This window comes from Saccostrea echinata, unplaced genomic scaffold (assembly GCF_033153115.1).
Source record: "Saccostrea echinata isolate AGI-Se365-2 ecotype Australia unplaced genomic scaffold, CSIRO_AGI_Sech_v1 ptg000001l, whole genome shotgun sequence".
In the NCBI taxonomy this organism is placed as follows: domain Eukaryota; kingdom Metazoa; phylum Mollusca; class Bivalvia; order Ostreida; family Ostreidae; genus Saccostrea; species Saccostrea echinata.
In genome coordinates, this window is record NW_026889750.1 from 39963224 (window position 1) to 39981526 (window position 18303).

General features: G+C 35.7%; 1 long non-coding RNA gene and 2 pseudogenes across 1 annotated transcript in view; all 3 read left to right on the forward strand.

The window, feature by feature from the left end:
- The window catches only part of LOC133179387 (uncharacterized), a 276577-nt gene that overhangs the window by 156392 nt on the left and 101882 nt on the right, over positions 1 to 18303 (forward strand). The gene's annotated exons all lie outside the window — the stretch shown is intronic.
- LOC133179348 (uncharacterized) lies at positions 264 to 8377 on the forward strand (annotated as a pseudogene).
- On the forward strand, positions 8033 to 9350 carry LOC133181431 (uncharacterized; annotated as a pseudogene).

An 18303-nucleotide genomic window follows, 5' to 3' on the forward strand; every position in this document is an offset into this window, starting at 1 on the left:
ACGCGGTAAGCCGCACGTGCATTTAATGCTTTGCCGGCCTAGATTCTCAGTAGGCTTATGCGATGACTACAGTTTTTAAAGGTCGTTGGGATTATTCAGTTATGTTTTGAATTTTATTTGCAATCTTGTTGAAGTTCAAAGTTATGCATTATTTTCGACTTATATTCTTGAAAAAAAAAAGTTGTAGTGAATTTTGATAGAGTTATCTCGCTTTTTTATCTGCCTTGACACTTGCTTACCCGTACATGCTTGTTTTTATTTAGATGGTTCAGCCTACCGTTTTAAAGAAGAGACACTCTTTAAAAGGGATAAAGCTCCTCCCTGTTCTTAAAAAAATAACGGGTGGGAAACCAGAGGGATTGAAAGAGTTTTCAAGAGTATCTAAGGAGAAGAAGACAGAGAATTTGGAGTTCGAGGAGATCGAAATGTTGGTTAACAATATCACTGGGGAAAATACGAATGACCTGTTGGAATCAGCAGGTTTGCAATTTCAGTTATTATTATTAGCCTTATAGTATTTATAATCAACTTTTCATTTTTGGAGATTGGAACACATTGATTGGTAGATCATGTAGATTGTCTGATGTTAATTTCTAATTTGGGAGTTTACTAGGCATTTCTTTATCTCTCAAGGATCTTGTGATATTTATTACCGGCTTGCAGATTTACAACTATAGTAAATTTATCATATTTAGGGAAAAAAATGCACATGCAGAACTTATTCTAATAGGAGTGCTTTTAATTGAGACATTAAATAATTTGGGAAATATTTCATTCTAACTGAGGAAGAGATGTATCTCTAGAGGAGGCCAGATGGATGCTACATGGTTTAATTATCTTCGCGAATGAAGTGGGGCAGCCCAAGGGGCAAATCTTGGATGATTCAATGGTACAGTTGATTTAATGGCTTATACATGTATTATTTCTTTATTAAGAAAAAAAGTTCAATAGGTAATTGATTGTAGTAGTATTTGGTATTGTTTGATAGGTTCCTGGTACAAGTACTTCTGCGGGAAGTGAGGGGGTTTCTCCAGATTCAGCAGGGCCTTCAATTACAAAGAAAAGAAAGCAAGATGATACAAGCTTGGAGGATAGGGTCTTATCATTAGAAAAAAACAGCAGAAGTTAAAATGGTCAAGGAGCTCAAGGAGAAGGTGAGGACTCTATGTCTGCAAGAAGATCCAAGTAATGCCCTAATTTTGTTGACGTTAGATGAATTGGCAAAGACAGCTAGGAAAATAAACCATGAGGATGCTGACATGTTTGAGGAGTTGTATAGACAGGCTAATAGATATCAGTCCAAATTGCATATTTCAAATCTGTGTCTGTCAGTGTTAGGTGGAAAGGTAGCAGATGCTATTTCAAAGGCAATATATAAGTGTTTGAAGGAGAAACTCGAAACTAAAAATGAAAGTAAGAATGAGAGTACTGAGGTGCAAAAAAGGCCAGAATCTCCTTTGAATAATCTCTATGCTTATCAGCCATCTATGATGTATCCCATGATGCCTGGTTTGTATCCCAATATATATAATATGGGTGGATCGAATGGTTACAATGCTCAGACTTATCGAGGGGGAAGACAGGGGTATCGATCGTCTTTTCGCCCAAAGGGACCCTGTCTTTTTTGTGAAAGTAATACACATCTAGTAAAAGACTGTGAGAAGATGAAGCTCGCCAAAGGAAATAAATAATTGACTCACTAATGTCAAGATTATTTGCCATAGGTACATGTAGGACTTCAAAGTTTTGATGTATCCAAAAAAAAAAAAAAAAATTGAAATAAGATTGATTGCTCCTTCGTAAATTTGTTTTGAGGTAGGAAAAATGATAGGAATGAATTTGTTTATCTGCAATCGGATCAACTGGAGTATACGGACAAATAGTTCCCCTGAGCGTAGAATTAAGCAGTTATTCGGTTAAGATGTCAACAGAAGAACTAGCATATTTATTTGTCGACCGTTTACAGGTTGACAGTTGACAGGTCTACAGAAGAACTAGCATATTTATTTGTCGACCGTTTATAATTACAGGTCGACAGTTGACAGAAGAACTAGCATATCTTTTGTCGACCATTTACAGGTTGACAGTTGACAGATCTACAGAAGAACTAGTGTATTTATTTGTCGACCATTTACAGGTCGACAGTTGACAGGTTGACAGAAGAACTAGCATATTTATTTGTTGACCGTTTACAGGTCGACAGTTGACAGGTCGACAGTAAACATCAAATCTAAACATACTATTTTGTCGATGGTTGACACCCGAGAGATTAGGGTTAGTCTTGTATCAGCCCCGCGAGATTAAGGTTAGTCTTGTATCCTACCAAGAGATTAGGGTTAGTCTTGTATCCACCCGAGAGATAAGGGTTAGTCTTGTGTCCACTCGAGAGATTAGGGTTAGTCTTATATCCACCTGAGAGATTAGGGTTAGTCTTATCCACCCGAGAGATAAGGGTTAGTCTTGTGTCCACTCGAGAGATTAGGGTTAGTCTTATATCCACCTGAGAGATTAGGGTTAGTCTTATCCACCCGAGAGATTAGGGTTAGTCTTATATCCACCTGAGAGATTAGGGTTAGTATTATCCACCCGAGAGATAAGGGTTAGTCTTGTGTCCACTCGAGAGATTAGGGTTAGTCTTATATCCACCTGAGAGATTAGGGTTAGTCTTATCCACCCGAGAGATTAGGGTTAGTCTTGCAATTATTTGATCCTTTACTATACTTGCCCACTATATGTCTCTGTATAAGTCATTTGAAGCTTACGGGCAGTTGTGTTTTGCGTTTTACTTCAGATTGAGTTTGTATTTCTGTCAACTGTTGACAGGTTGACAGAAGAACTAGCATATCTTTTGTCGACCATTTACAGGTTGACAGTTGACAGATCTACAGAAGAACTAGCATATTTATTTGTCGACCATTTACAGGTCGACAGTTACAGGTTGACAGAAGAACTAGCATATTTATTTGTCGACCGTTTACAGGTCGACAGTTGACAGGTAGACAGTAAACATTAAATCTAAACATACTTTTTAGCTCACCTGAGCCAAAGGCTCAAGTGAGCTTTTCTGATCAAAATTTGTCCGCTGTCTGTCGTCGTTGTTGTAGTTGTTGTCGTTGTTGTAAACTTTTCACATTTTCATCTTCTTCTCAAGAACCACTGGGCCAATTTCAACCAAACTTGCCACAAAGTATCCTTGGGTAAAGGGAATTCAAGTTTGTTCAAATGAAGGGCCACGCCTTCTTCCAAGGGGAGATAATTAAGAATTTGTGAAAAATTAATGGCATCATTAAAAAATCTTCTTCTCAAGAACCACTGTGCTTGAAAATATGAAACTTACGTGGAAGCATCCTCAGGTAGTGTAGATTCAAATTTGTTCAAATCATGACCCCCGGGGGTAGGGTGGGGCCACAATGGGCGATCAAAGTTTTACATAGGAATATATAGGAAAAATCTTTAAAAATCTTCTTCTCAAGAACAGCAAAGCCATGATTGGTCATATCTAAATGGAAGCATCCTCAGATAGTGTAGATTCAAATTTGTTCAAATCATTACCCCTGGGGGTTGGGTGGGGCCACAATGGGCGATCAAAGTTTTACATAGGAATATATAGGAAAAAATCTTTAAAAATCTTCTTCTCAAGAACAGCAAAGCCATGATTGGTCATATTTAAATGGAAGCATCCTCAGATAATGTAGATTCAAATTTGTTCACTTCATGACCCCCCCACTCCCCCACTTTTATATTTAAACTTTTCAACCTTTCAAGACTGAACTGATTTCTGCTTTTTTCTAGCCATAGTGCTCAGGTGAGCGATGTGGCCCCTGGGCCTCTTGTTTGTCGATGGTTGACACCCGAGAGATTAGGGTTAGTCTTGTATCAGCCCCGAGAGATTAAGGTTAGTCTTGTATCCTACCAAGAGATTAGGGTTAGTCTTGTATCCACCCGAGAGATAAGGGTTAGTATTGTGTCCACCCGAGAGATTAGGGTTAGTCTTGTATCCACCCGAGAGATTAGGGTTAGTCTTGCAATTATTTGATCCACATGTACTCAGGCAAGAGATATTTCATAATATAATAAAAAAATTAATGCCTGCGGCCTTATGCATATATTGAATATATGTGTTTATTTAGTATATAATCCCTGTGCCCCAAAAATATTTTTATCATTTATCAGGTTATTTCGAACATTATATTTCATTGTTCAATTAAACATTAATATACTAGATTATCTTGGATACATCCCATATTCTTATTTTTCTACTTTCAATATTTATTTTCATTTATATTTAATACTTTTTGTTAATGAAATGCATGAAAATATTGTTCTGTCAACTGTCGACCTGTCAACCATCGCCCATTCATATGCATGAAAATACTGATCTGTCAACTGTCAACTGTCGACCATCAATCCTGCATATACTACAATAAATTTCTGTCAACTGTCAACCTGTCAACCGTCAACCCTGCATATACAACAATAAATTTTTGTCAACTGTCGACCTGTCAACCCTGCATATACTACAATAAATTTCTGTCAACTGTCGACCTGTCAACTGTCAACCCTGCATATACTAAAATAAATTTCTGTCAACTGTCGACCTGTCAACCGTCAACCCTGCATATACAACAATAAATTTCTGTCAACTGTCGACCTGTCAATCGTCAACCCTGCATATACTACAATAAATTTTTGTCAACTGTCGACCTGTCAACTGTCAACCCTGCATATACTATAATAAATTTTTGTCAACTGTCGACCTGTCAACCGTCAATCCTGCATATACAACAATAAATTTCTGTCAACTGTCGACCTGTCAACCCTGCATATACAACAATAAATTTCTGTCAACTGTGGACCTGTCAACCGTCAACCCTGCATATACTACAATAAATTTTTGTCAACTGTCGAGCTGTCAACTGTCAACCCTGCATATACTAAAATAAATTTCTGTCAACTGTCAACCGTCAACCCTGCATACACCAAAATAAATTTCTGTCAACTGTCGACCTGTCAACTGTCTACAGGGTACATTAACACATAAACTATTACTTAATTATGTTTCTACGTGGATAATTATTTTTACTAATAATTTTATCAAGAACTACTTTTCCATATATTCCTGTTGAGCCCTGCAATCCAAGGGACACTGACACCCTAGTGATTTATCACGTGGATTGCAGGTAAAGGGATTCTTCCTTTGGGTGTGATTAGTGCTGGTTGTTTTAATATGTGAAATATATAGGATTATAATCAGTGATTATAATTTTACAGAAAGTGGAGTTTGTTCAAGATAATATGTCTTCTATGAAACTTCCAACCTTGGAGTTGAATTGTGGTTCAATCCTGTGAATGTGAAGATAAGGGAACAAGCAGTATGGATTACACTTGAAGGAGGAATCCCTTTGCCTGCAACCCATTTACCTCGGGCAGAGGAAGTAATCAGTGGTGACTTACAATGTCATGTTAGATCTTTGCCATTAAGGGATCCAAGTAATTTGTTTCTGGTCAAATTCATTCTTCAGTATCAGAATGGGAGTCTATTATTGATAAAAATGTGTCAAGTAATGATAATATTCTAAAATAGGTGGATAAAAAATGGTGTCAGTATTTTTGAGTTTTTTCACGGATACAAAGGAAATTTTAAGGGAAAGTATTATAATTCAGACATGCCTCCCAAACAGTATTTTGTTAATTCTAGTATTTGTCAACAATATTCTGAATTTATTGCCAGAGAACTTACAGACAAGATTCAGTGTGGAGCAATAAAACTTTAGGGTCGGAGAGTGTCAGCCCCCAAGGGTCGTTATGCCCTTACTGTAGAGCCAAGTAAACCTTGTCCTTGTCACAATGAGTGGTTTATTAATTTGTGGATTAAAGATCTGCCTTTTCGGTTAGAAACACTAAGAGATATTCATCGATTGGTAGATAGGAATGCTTTGTTAGTTACATGTGATGAGAAATCTGGTTATAGCCATGTTAAAATTGATAAGCAATCTCTGGGATTTTTTGGTATTCAGTTTGGTGGAATTTATATGGTGTACACAACATTACCCTTTGGCTGGAAGGCTTCAGCATTTATATATCAGTCGATAGGTATGTGTGTTACTTTTTATCTCAGGAAACTCTCTGTTTGCAATTCTTTATATATTGATGACAGGTTTGTTGCTACTAGGGGAGCTGATTCTGTAGATGAGGTTACAATTAAGGAGGAAGCTAAGAGGCTTGTGTATGGTTTACTTGAATTACTGACAAGGTTAGGATACACTCTGGCGTTAAGTAAATGTTCCTTGAGACCTTCAAATCATAAGAGATTTTTGGGATTTTTAGTTGATTCTGTTCAGGTGGCATACATATTACCAGAGGATAAATAAGCAAAGTTCTTAAAGCTTAGAGAATTCATTCTAAGAAAAGAGGTAGTTGATGTTAGGACATTACAAAGGTTCGCAGGAAAGTGTATCTCAATGAGTTTAGTGATCCCAGCTAGGTTGCAAATTATTTTGTCGAGAAGTAAATGCTGGAGTATCTCTATGTTTAAAAAATAGTAGGTCTATTAAACTTTCGGGGTCTTTGAGGGAGGAACTTGAGCACTGGAAGTTTTTAGATAGATGGCAGGGTTGTTCTAGATGGTGACCAGAATTTCATAAAAGAGTTTCAATTTACACAGATTCTTCAGCTTTCAGGTATGGTGCCTCTTTAGAGCTAGGGAAGGAAGATATAATCTCAGGGGATTATTGGATAGAAAATGATGACAGGCCAATACATGTTAAGAAGGCAGATGCAGTTTTGAAATCTTTGGTGTCACTTGGTGGTATGATTCAAGATTCAAGGGTGGATGTGTTTACAGATAGCATGGCTGTTATTGGTTCGTGGAATAGTCAAGGTGGCAAATGTAAGCAACTTAATGATGTTATAAAAGATATTTTTCAGTTTGTTTGTACAAAAAATATCGATTTAAGGTTGACTTTTGTGCCATCTGAGTTGAATGAGGCAGATAAACCCTCTAGGATTTTAAGTGCTGCTGACACTATGTTAAGTGAGAGGTCATGGGTTCTGGTTGATACTAGGGCTGTGTATTGAGCAAAAAAATTCGATACGATACAATATTTTGTAATGCGATATCCGATATATTGGATTCTTTAACAAGTCTATCAAAAAAGTCTCATAAATCATTTATTGCATGAATTTTATAAAACTAAGTGTTTGATAACCTATTTCTAAGGTCTTGTCTCACTATCTCTACAAATTACACTTCAAATTCAAACTTTTAATGACTGTAAAAACAACATGTTGCAATAAAGTTTTCTATGTATTTTGGAATATTTATCTAAGATGTGCTATTTCCTTAATGATTATATCACTATTGATCAATTTTAATTCAGAACAGTGAAAATATAACCTTTGGTGATTGAAATTCCCAACTTTTTCACAGGATTTTGAGAAAATCTGCCTATCCGATACATATTGGAAGTTATTTTTTCGATACGATACATTCTTAAATATCGATACGTATCGATATATTGATATATTGATACAGCCCTAATTGATACTACATATATGGTCCACATTCTATAGATTTGATGTCGTTGGATTCGAATGTAATGAGGTCAAAGGAGGGCGCACTGCTAAAGCATTTTACACCCTGGGCAACCCCTCTTTCGGCGAGAATTAATATTTTCTGTCAGGACATAAGAGAGGAGGTTAACCCTTTTTGGGATCATTTTTCCAGTGATTTCTTTACTTGAGCAACAAAAAGTGACCTGTACTAGTATAGTTCCTATGATGTGGTGGCCAAAGTTGCTAGCTAATTCAGTAGGATCATTTTGTCTCAGTGTAAAGGGTGAAAAAGGAGTTGTCAGTATTCCTACTAAGAAGGGTTTTGAGTTGGATAGTGTTGGTTTGAGATGGCCTTTGTTTGCTTTCCGAGTTTTATTTGCATGAAATATTTCTACACTTGTATATTGCAGGGTAAACGAAGAGGGAAGTAGTTTCCTCCTTAAGGTACAAAAAGAAAAACAGTCTTTTGGATTCATTCATGACTTTTTTGAGAGCATCCCCAGAGTCATCAACTTTAGTGTCATGCACCCCTAATGATATTCGTCGATTCTTAGTTTGGAAAGATTTGAAGGGGAAGACTATAGTCCATGCTATTGACTGTGAGAAGTTAGGTTTCAAAGGTATTTCTGATTGCGGATGTCCAAAACGGCTTGCTTTAGGTACAGTGGAAGGTTTAATTCAACAGTTGATTAATATATTAAGATGATTATGGTTGTGGTAAAGTATGGGATGTCGTATCTAGAACTGGGAACCTGGCAGCATTCCCTTTGGTGAAATAGTACCTTAAACTGATAAGGGAAGAGCAAGCTAAGGCTCATGTATTGCTTAAACAGGCTAAGCCAATTTTCTTATCTAAAGTCAGAACAATTGCTTTGTTTATAGGTAGGGAATTAGGCAGATCCGATTTGTCACTTAGAGAGAGGTTCGTTTTGGCTAGGGATCAGGCATGGATTAAGGTTCAATTTTTTTTTGCAGGTGATAGGGCAAGTGATTTGTCTTTGATGGTTTCTCAGGAAGTGAAGATTTTAGAGGATGGTTCAGGTTTGGTATTCCAGCATACATTTGGTAAAACTTTAAGGGGTGAGAAGGGTAAGAACAATTCTTTTGTAATTAAAAGATGTGAAGACCAAGTGCTTTGCCCAGTCAAAGGTCTGTTGGATTATTTCTTATTTGCCAAAAAATTGAAGGTTGATTTGTTCAAGGGATATTTGTTTAGGATAGTGTCAGAAAACGGAATGGTTTTGGATAAAAACGTTAGTTATTCTGTGGTTTATGAGAGGCTGTTGTACTATCTCTCTACGTTAGGCATTTACGAGGGTGAGACGCGCCACACAGCTTCAGATCTGGTTGTGCAATTACAATGGCTCTATCTGGCTCAGTTGACAATGCAGATCAAGTGATGAGACATATAGGTTGGTTTGGCAAATCAAGTGCAGGGTACAATAGTAGAATGCATCCAATGATTGATTCAGGTATTGTTGCATCAAAATTGGCGGAGTCTGTTTCTCAAGGAGACATTATTGAATCAGATTATAAGGGAAAAGCGGACTATACTTATTTAGGGAAAGCATTTATTTAGCCTGGAATTGTGATTTCCTGTAGAAGTCATATTTATATAGGTGCAGAATACCATTGTTAATATGTTCATTCAAAATAAATGGCAATATATTTTTCAGTGTATGAGTTAACTTCTACGTGAAGATCATTTAGATTGAATACATGTACTTTCAGATGTATCCTAATTATGTACATATGTGATTTTTCATTAGAATTATATATATGATCTATTGTCATAATCTTTGTGGAAATGAAATTTGTTATTCTCATTTGCTTTCTAATAAAAATGGAAATGAATTGTTTTGTATTTAATTTTTATTTTGAGTATTGGGAGAAGAATGTTATATTATTTGGGGTTAATTGAATGAATGAAGAAGGGTGATTGCAAAAATGCAGACTTTTTATGCCCAAAACTTAAACATGATCTGAATGCTGGAAGATATTAAACACTGAGGATAGGGTAAGAGCCTCATTGGTTAAGATCGAAGCAGAAGTACATGTGACGTAGTATTCATTCTTTAGACATCCATGCTTGATAGTGATTACTGTATACCAAAGGAATGATGATAAGTATGATGATGATCAATGACTGAAGTTTTTTACACCCACCCACCCATCTTCTGGATGGGATTGGGAATGTACTTTAGTTTGTGCATCTATAGTAAATGTGCATTTTTAGGTGATGATGATGATGATTTTTCTATGTTAAAATTTACTATAGATGCAGTGTTTGATATCATCCTACATTCAGATTTCCATCTTGCAGAGTTTTTATGCCCAAAACCAAAACATGATCTGAATGCTGGAAGATATTAAACACTGAGGATAGGGTAATGACCTTCCAATCACAGCGAGCATCCTGAGGTAGTGTAAATTTAAGTCCCCCCCCCCTCCCCGTTCAATACTCAACTGATTCCTGCTTCTTCCTAGCCATTGAGCTCAGGTGAGCGATGTGGCCCATGGGTCTCTTGTTGAATATTGACATGGTTTTGAATTCTCATTTTCTAGGCTTTTAGGTCCAATAACTTGACAACTAGTGAATGCTGCTTAAGGCTACAGAGACTGAACTCTTATGTGTTACCAAAAATTGGGGGATTTTCTTTTGTTTAAGACAATTCTAAACAAAGAAGATGGGGGCACCTGCTATTTCTCAAAGCTTCATTAGATAGGGAGGTGGTGAAACTAGATGAACTGTGCATGGTATTTCAAACACTGATATCTCGAATACCATGGATAAGTCAAACTGATTTGGAAATCTCAAACTCTTATTCTTAGAGTAAGGCCACAATTAAAAATTTGTTGGTTTGGCGTTGCCGACTAAGCCTTTAAACGGTTGGGTCGGTAGGTATAGGGAAAATATTTTTTTTGGCTGATACAAAAACAAATGCTGTAAAATTAATTGTGCTATATTATTGTTTTTTTTTTAAATTAAGAGTCAAAATCAGCAAGCATTGAGCATTTAGTTAGAAAATGTGAAAAGTGGCATAAAAATAAATTTTGATAAAACTCATATAAAAATTTTCAGAACAAAGGGTATGATAGAAAAAAGCAAGCAAAAAATAATTTTTTGCGTTGTTGTTATGGAAACTAAGCACCTTTCAGAGGGCGTGTTTTGTACTTAAGCACATAAGCACTCCCCAGCTTAATTGTTAAAAAATATATATCTATTATACTATAAACATAATGTTTATAGTATAGTAAATATATATTTTTTAACCTCAAGCACCTGTGGGCAAGGGTTCTATATAGTTGGGTTTTGCTCATTTTAATAGGCCCTAATTTATTTCTGATTGATCTTATGTTAGTATTTTGCATTTCATAAGTAAAAAAAAAAAAGTAATTTTGAAATATTAAGTAGTTGGTCAGTCACATCATTGTATCCCATATTATAGAGTCTAACTATAACTTATGTCGTATTCACGGGATGTATTACCAAAGTCACTCACCAGCTAATATTAATTATTATTAATAGTCTGGTAAATAAAAATATAGTATAGCAGATACCTTTATTTACCATTTAAGCTAGTACCTGTGTATATTACATGAAAAAAAATATGATTTTATGATATGCCAACACCATTGTGAAATATGTATAACATTAAAATGGTTGGACTTTTTTATGTCGTCCGAAAAAAAATGAAAAGGTGGGTGGGGGGGGGGGGTGTTACACTTTGTACATAATTATCTTTTAGGAGAAGGGGTTACCTTGGAAGTATTGCTATACAGACAATTGTATAATGTAGTGGACTAGTGGTAACTGCATTGTATATATATACCACAGTAAAACAAATTTCTTCTGAAAATTTACTTGTTGCTAAACCTGGTTAAAACTATGGGCATCCTTAGGTTTAAAGCATTTAAGTTTGATGAAATGAATACCCCCTACCCTCTCCCCCTTTTTTTTCTTAGGGTGTTAATAGAAAGAAATGAAAACATAATTAGTGATTTGAAAAACTTAAAACCAAGAGCCAGTTGATCTTTTTATTGTAAGTTTTTGAATTTAAAGAATATTTAAAATCAATATGATCTCAATTTAGTATTGTGTACTTCTGTTTGTAGAATGAAATTCAGCTTTTTGAAGCCAAACTCAGAAAGAAACAGATACAGAATTGGATGAGGTAAGAAAAGCAAAGCCACACACATATTACATATACATTTGGGGTGTGCTGATATAGATTTAGACAGGACAAAAACAACATGTTAATTACATATAGCACAAACTTAAACTTGTTTTTAATAAAACAAAAAACCATTGACAGAGATTTCTTGGAATTTAATTGATATCAATAAACATGTTTTGCATTAATTATCATCACAAGCCAGGGGTTTTGTGTCCAATTTATTTTCCACAAATACATATTGACACGTACCTGGTTTTGTGGAAATGGATAAATTTGAAACACATCTTTATATTTTGGATTTTGAAGTGTCATAGAACAAGGTCATTAAAGATCAATCTATTAATTTAATTTACCAGCCTTTCAGTGAACATTTTCAATCGTAAAAGGCTATGTTTGGAAAAAAAAGAGGGGGGGGGGGGGGCAACCTTCCAACCCAACCCAAATCTGATAACTACTTGCCTGCTTAAAATGGTTTGACTTAATTATTTGAGCTGTCATAGTGACTTTCTGTTTAAGTGTCAGTATCCCAGTTTCAATCAATGTTTGCATGTTCTGAAAGGCATTTTGTGATCATGGTCATGTTAAATGAAAGATATTTCACTCGTATTGGCCCTTATCAGGCCTTGTGTCCATGTTCTCTGATTCTGTGACCTTGAGCATATCATACCTGAATGAACTAGAATTACTGTGAACAAGGTCATAAAATGATACTCCCCCCCCCCCCCCCCCCCCCAACTTCTGCAGTATAATCTTTCAAACTATTGCATGTGATGTTTTTTTATTATAAAAATATGGTCCAAACATTAAATTAACATCTTTTCTGCCAGTGCGCATTCCCAAATGACTATATCATATACTCAAGTCATATGTGGTAAAACCTTTGTGCAAAGCAAAAATTTCCAATTTCTCTTCATTTGAAGTTGCATGTATGTACCGAAATCAAATAGTACACTTTTACTGCAGTGACCTTGAACATGCTAAATGTCCTTGAGTCAAGGTCAAACATGCCCAAATGATATTTGGACAAGTTCATGACAAACTCACAGCTCTTAAATAAACTTTGAGTTAAGTATAAACTTTCAAGTCTTTTCATTAGAATGTTATGCACTATTCTTCTACCAGTGACCTTGAACTTGTTCAAATGACCTTAGGTCAGTTTCACGATGCATCTCTAGGTCATAAGCAATCTTAATATCAAGTATGAACTTTCAATTGCACTTCATTTGAATGTTATGGCCCAGACAAGATTGTAAGAACATTGGACAAGGCGATTCTTATACCCCTCCCCCCCCCCCCCCCCTTTCCAAGGTACGTTTGTGGAAAATATAAAATTCCTTTTGAAACTGAATATGCATTTATTACTCAACAATAGTAAATTTATGAGTAACCTTTGATCAGAACCAGTATAACCAATATATTGGACACTGTACAGGTATTCAGTTTACTCCCACCCTAGTCCAAAATATCTGACGTTTTCCTGGCTTTTTTCATGATTTTGATATTTTACGTGCCAGGAAAACGTCAGAACTGGCGCCATTACGAAAACTGGAAATTCGCATTCTCAGGTTGATTTTCGATACTTGCGAACCGAATTAAATGCTGAATTCACATCTTATCAATAGAACAATGCCTTTAGTACCCATCAACATCGTTTTTATGGTTTGTTTATAAAATATACAGTCCGATGAAAACACTTTATCAGACCCTTGAGTTTTGTTTTCAATTCGTGCATTTTAAAATCTTGCAAGACCTGTATCAAAATGTTGAGTGATATTTTCTTTTCATCGATATTGGTGAGTATTAGAAGCATTGTGCTATTGACAAATTGTAAGTTCGGCATTTAATTCAGTTCGCAAGTATCGAAAATCAGCTCCGGATGGAGACGGTGAATTTTCCAGTTTTCGTAATGGCGCCGGTTCTGACATTTTCCTGGCACGTAAAAAATCAAAATCATGAAAAAAAACCTGGAAAACGTCAGATATTTCGGACTACTCCCACCCCTTCAGAAAAGCTTATAAGTGCCAGATTTACACACATTTTGACCTTTTATAACTTTTTCTACTAAAGTTGCTTACCAATTTTATTTTTTAGATATGACATATAGATGACTGCTAACAAGAGCACATCATTCATTTTTCCAGTGGTGGTTGTAGATTTTGTGTATATAGTGATAAACATGTAATTTTTTCCAAAATTAATAAGTATTGATGTCATGTTCTTTTCCTGTTGTCATGGCAACAGTATCAGTACAGAAATTTTGTTTTTGTTATTTTTGGAGAATAGGGTAAATCATTCTTTCAACAAATAAGGTAATCAAAATACCTTATCTTATAACACACAGAAAACATATTCATAGAAAAATGGTTAAAAATCATTGATTTTCATATTAACGATTTATGAACCCCTTGCGAAAGAAATGAATTTCCTTGGATACCAGTCCCTTAATACGTCCAAAATAATTTTTTAATTGTGTTTGAGCATTAGATAGGACATCAATTATATATCAAAAGCTTTTGAAAAAATAGATTTTTGACTTTCCATGAAATGCTCGATGCTAGCTGATTTTGACTCTTAAGGTAACAAACAAGAGAGGAAATTTCACACAAAGTCATACAGACATCTCGTACAGTTTCAGGTCTTGACAAGAACGAAGCAAGAAAAACTGAGATTTGATTCCTGCTTTCTGAGCTGGAAATGGCTTTACATTTAATATAACATGACTGATATTCACAAAAACCTACCATTGTTTGAAAAATTTATTTCAAAACACAAGTCAGTAACTTTGCCATATTTTGATGAAAAAAAAAAATCTTCTAGAAAATATACAAAACAAAATTCAATGAAAATGAAAGATTCAATAAAAAAGATTCCCTCTGCATATCAGTATATCAAATTTGACTAGATTTTTTGACAGTGGAGCAAATAAAACCATTTCAATTTCAGAAATGGCACATGTTGCTAGTACCAGTATCCATGCGTCATGGTGTGGGTTTCCCTACAACAACAACTGCGGTCCAAATTTATTCCTATTTTTTGTCAGCGATTTAAAAACCCAATTACATGTAGTAAGTTTTAAAAATTGCCGACATTAAATTGGCACAAAGTCCTTATCACATGCATGAATCCAAGCATTGCTGCTAGTTTCATCCAGCAAATCGGACAGGACATTGTACCATGAAATTTCTATTTCAAACTGGTATATCTGTTTGTCAGTTTGTCAGTATACTCTTGCCATCTAAAAACACATTACCACAGAGAGTTATGCCATCAAGTTCTGCTATACCGAGTTTAAATAAAGCATCGTCGGCAGCCTTGCTTGGATTCGTGCTTGGCCAACAGCTTGGCCTCTCCCAGCCAACAGGCTAAAAATGGCCAGACTCAAAACTTTTTTAACCTCCAGGAAACAATTATTTTTTAAGCATTCCATACAATAGATTTTCAAAAGGCAGAATTGATGGTGAATATTTTCTGTGAAGAAAAAAAATGCCCATCAACCTACAAGCCCAAATTTTTCACCAAGAGTCAAGAGAGGTCAAATTAACATTATTTTCAATTTTCCCTTGTGTTATATAGAGAATATTACATATTAAAATCCATATCATATGTCATATCAGCCCGAGTGGCCCCATATCAGCCCGAGGGCTGATATGACATATGATATGGATTTCAGTATGTAGTATTCTATTTAACATATATTTAAATTACTTAATAATATGCAAGTTCACATAAAATCATTGTTTCGTGCATGATTATGACCTGTTTCTTTAAGGTAGTATGGGATACCTCCACGTTATGACGTATTTCCGTTTGAAGTATTGTTTTGATTTGCATAAGTGCTTATTATCGGGTCAAAATTTGTAGATACACCGTTGAAAAGAACACTCTGAAGCCTATTTCAATGCAAGTTCTCACAAGTCGGCATTTTAAGTAAAAACAGACAAAAAAATCGCAAGTATATAAATTTACTTATAATTGTACAACGGACATTTAAAAAAGCAAACCCCTGTAAAAGGTAGTTTCAACATTGCTGCTTTTGAACACTTTTAAGCAAAAGCTGTATTTCAATTGTTTGAGCAACTGTACAGCACCTTGTGTGCGGTGAGGCATGGATAAGTGCGATTACTTCACATTGTGCTGAATTATCACCAATCAATTATCACGTTAACCAGAGATGGACTTTTTTGTTATTTAATTCAAGAAGTAACTGTTAGGTCACAAATCAGCTAGCTGTTGTATATAGTCCCAAAACGTTCAGATGAATGCAATTGCTCTGAACAAGACACGTCCTGGAAAGCGATTGTCCATGCATTGTTTTCAAAACCGCTCAAAGTTGAAAACTACAAAGTGCGATTTTTTTATGGTTGGGAAAAAATGCTCATCATTTCTAAAATAGCACCCAGGTCTTTTCAACCCTTGGAAAATAAAGAAGGATAACTCTTCCGCTCGGATCTTTTAATTAAAAAAATTTTAAATGCATTTTATATTTTCCATTTATATATATATTTTCAATTTGTTTATTTCACTTTGCTAACATATTAAGATACATTCTTATTGTAGACTTTCATGAAATGTTATCCGTCTGTTTTCAAGAAATAAAGTTTTCCCAGTTTTTTACGCTTATTTTTTGTTGAAAATTAAAAAAATACTAAGACATATTTCTTGTCATTTTTGTTTTTATAAACACTTTATATTAGCAAACGCCTGCCTATAATATTTAGCTTATGAAAAGAGAATTATGCAAGAAAAAAAATCGTTTTTGTATTTCTCATTAAAATAATAAAAAAAATTATTAAAATTGCACTTTAATATACTGAAAGGTGGGGGTATTTCAAATCCTTCTAATTTGGGTACATAAATATGTAGGAGAAGTTTCGTTTGGTATCCCATACCACCTTAAAATCTAATAAAGCAAATTTTAGGTCTGTGAAAACAAATTAAGTCCACAGATGTTAGTAAAGAATTATTTTACATGTATATTTAAATAAAATCAAGTTAATGAACTTTTAAACTTTAAACAAACGTTACTTCCCGTTTGATGTGGGTTTTTGCCCACCGGTCTGATACGTGATATGGATTTTCGGACCGGTCCTTGATATGGGGTATTGTGACGTCACCTGTATCACACAGTGCAGAATCGGTGTATTTACTACTAAGTATATGATAAACTATTATATTTGATACGTTATACATTTTGTGTTTGTCATATTTATATGTGTATAATATGTTAAATTTCAGTGCTCTAGATCTGAGACTACAAGTGAACCCTTGGTTAGCGGCTGTCTTATTCTCATGGGACCTGTAACAACATCTGAGACTACAAGTGAACCCTAGCGGCTGTCTTATTGTCATGGGACCTGTAACAACATCTGAGACTACAAGTGAACCCTTGGTTAGCCGGCTGTCTTATTCTCATGGGACCTGTAACAACATCTGAGACTACAAGTGAACCCTTGGTTAGCCGGCTGTCTTATTCTCATGGGACCTGTAACAACATCTGAGACTACAAGTGAACCCTTGGTTAGCCGGCTGTCTTATTCTCATGGGACCTGTAACAACATCTGAGACTACAAGTGAACCCTTGGTTAGCCGGCTGTCTTATTCTCATGGGACCTGTAACAACATCTGAGACTACAAGTGAACCCTTGGTTAGCCGGCTGTCTTATTCTCATGGGACCTGTAACAACATCTGAGACTACAAGTGAACCCTTGGTTAGCCGGCTGTCTTATTCTCATGGGACGTGTAACAACATCTGAGACTACAAGTGAACCCTTGGTTAGCCGGCTGTCTTATTCTCATGGGACCTGTAACAACATCTGAGACTACAAGTGAACCCTTGGTTAGCCGGCTGTCTTATTCTCATGGGACCTGTAACAACATCTGAGACTACAAGTGAACCCTTGGTTAGCCGACTGTCTTATTCTCATGGGACCTGTAACAACATCTGAGACTACAAGTGAACCCTTGGTTAGCCGGCTGTCTTATTCTCATGGGACCTGTAACAACATCTGAGACTACAAGTGAACCCTTGGTTAGCCGGCTGTCTTATTCTCATGGGACCTGTAACAACATCTGAGACTACAAGTGAACCCTTGGTTAGCCGGCTGTCTTATTCTCATGGGACCTGTAACAACATCTGAGACTACAAGTGAACCCTTGGTTAGCCGGCTGTCTTATTCTCATGGGACCTGTAACAACATCTGAGACTACAAGTGAACCCTTGGTTAGCCGGCTGTCTTATTCTCATGGGACCTGTAACAACATCTGAGACTACAAGTGAACCCTTGGTTAGTGGCTGTCTTATTCTCATGGGACCTGTAACAATATCTGAGACTACAAGTGAACCCTTGGTTAGGGGCTGTCTTATTCTCATGGGACCCATAACAACATTGATATGCAAGCATCCTCAGGTACTTTAGATTCAAATTTAAGATCAACATACATGTAAGGCCATTGGAAAAAGGTTGAGGCTACAACAGGGGATCAAAGTTTTACTAACAATAATGTATGGGAAAAATCTTTTCAGAAGTGGCAAGATCACACTAATTCATTAATTTGTAAAACATAATTAGT